This window comes from Gigantopelta aegis, chromosome 10, assembly GCF_016097555.1.
Source record: "Gigantopelta aegis isolate Gae_Host chromosome 10, Gae_host_genome, whole genome shotgun sequence".
Classification (NCBI taxonomy): Eukaryota; Metazoa; Mollusca; class Gastropoda; order Neomphalida; family Peltospiridae; genus Gigantopelta; species Gigantopelta aegis.
In genome coordinates, this window is record NC_054708.1 from 26,446,572 (window position 1) to 26,448,743 (window position 2,172).

Below are 2,172 nucleotides of genomic sequence, written 5' to 3' on the forward strand. Positions count from 1 at the left end.
GCGCTTGAATATCAACAAAGCCCCTTCTTCCCAAAGTTTTAAAACCAATGTTTTTTTCTGGCCCGTTTACCACTTCATGGGCAAATGGAATTGTACATGTGTTTAACGTGGTGAAAATGTTTTTTAACGACACAATCTATTAAAATTACTCCCTTTACATTGGACTAAAGACCCCGTTGGAGCTCACCACCTCAAAACCTTACTTGCGAATCCTGCCAGTGATTTAAACTAACACACTGGGCTAGTCCCCAATGGGCCAGGAACATTTCGTCTGTAAAATAATTTTAAATATTGCCAATCACACCGCCTTTTATAAACGTTATTTGGGGGCAACAATTAAAAATATCGGGTTAGTCCATTTTAGGGGCCGCAACCGGAACATACCAATCTCCAGGGTGGGTTATCAGTCTTCAGTTTTTTACCTTAAAATTATTTATTTTATAAAATAAAAAACATGTTTTAAAACATTCTTTAATTTTTCACACGAAACATGTATCCCTCAGGATAATTCGGATGTTTGTCAAATTAATTTTTAAATCACTGGCAGTATTCGCAAGTAAGGTTTTTGATTGTGTACATGAGCCCAACTGCTGTCTTTTAGATCCCACATTATAGTGGAGCTAATGTTGAATTAGATTGAATTGAAAAACCCTGAATGGTATGTATGTCAAAGACCCTCCAAAGAAAATCCATGTAATTGCATGGCGTGTATTAACCTTGATGTTCATTTCGGGTTTACCCCCTACGCACAAAATCAGAAATAGAATAGTTTGCTGATGACAACATGGACTTATCATTTTGGATGACTCGATGAAATCACATACTGGAGCACAAAGACATAGTAGCTGCTGTTTTACTCAAGGATGTCATCACAGAAGATTGAGCGTCGTATTTTATTACCCCAAACCTGTATGGACAGGGAAAAGACTGCCAGAACCATTGCTCTCACACCTGGATATCTTGTCCTCTTTAAAAATGTGAGATACATCACAGATCATTACGCTGGGTCCCGTCGGCAGGTTTTTTCCTGGCCATGCGGGTGTGTTTGGTAAAGCGTCCAGAGACTGAGAACTCGGATATTTCCCAATGAAGACTCCACCGTCTACGTCCCGAGAGTATAAATAGCACTGTATTTTCAAATCATCGTCAAAATGTCTCAAGTCATCAAGGAGAACCTGATGTTCTTGTAGTTCTTGCTGTCTGGTAAATCGACAAAACAGAAAAGTCTGCTGTTCAAACATATAACCAAGGATCAACTGAAAACCTTGACATTCATTATTGCCAACATATTGCACAGTGACGTTCCACTCTCCAAACAGGCATTTGAAAAGTTGAAGAAACACAAGAAAGTATTACGTGTGTTGGGTGACAAGACGGTTTCTGTCAAGAAGAAGAAAAAGGTGTTACGAGCTGATATCATCGTACTCGTGCTACAGAGTATAGCATCCTTGTTAAAGACAGTATAATGCAACACATGTCAAAAAACATTCTGGTGCCTTAAGAAAAATATATACGCCTGTTAAAAGGACAAGTGATGGATGTCCCAAGACATGAAGAGGGTCAAGATGTAAAAGGGCAAACACCTCCCATTGTGTCCAAACCCTTGGCCGATGTGAAAAAGAAGACAATGGACCCAAAGATGATGTTGAACCCAGAGAAATCAATAAAGATGGAACCAACCCTACAGAGACAGAAGCGGCCACCAGGAATACCACAACGAAAGAAAAAACAATTTAAATGGAAATTCATTGTAAAGTGGAATAGAGGTCTGCTCCTTAACCCTTATCTCCACTGGTTTGAAACGGGAGCAAATAAATGATTTGAAAAATGTTGTTATGTTGATGTTGTGTTGTAGTAAAAACAGAACACAGTGCCATACCTCCCATCCATCCATCGATTCGAGCGGGACTTGTGTGGGCTCGCGAAATTTTGTGTTGTTTTTCATTTATTTCTAATTACAATCTCTGGTCTCTCTAGAGACAACTACACATGCAATGGACACACACACTGGGTTACACCGAGAGGCCTTAAGGGCAAAAACTATAATGTACAATGATTAAAATATGTTACGGCAAACTGATACACGATAGCTTCGTTGACTATAATAGCTGAACAAAAATAATTTTGAATGTCTCTGAGCGAGGATCCCGTCGATTTCATAGCAACGTAAAA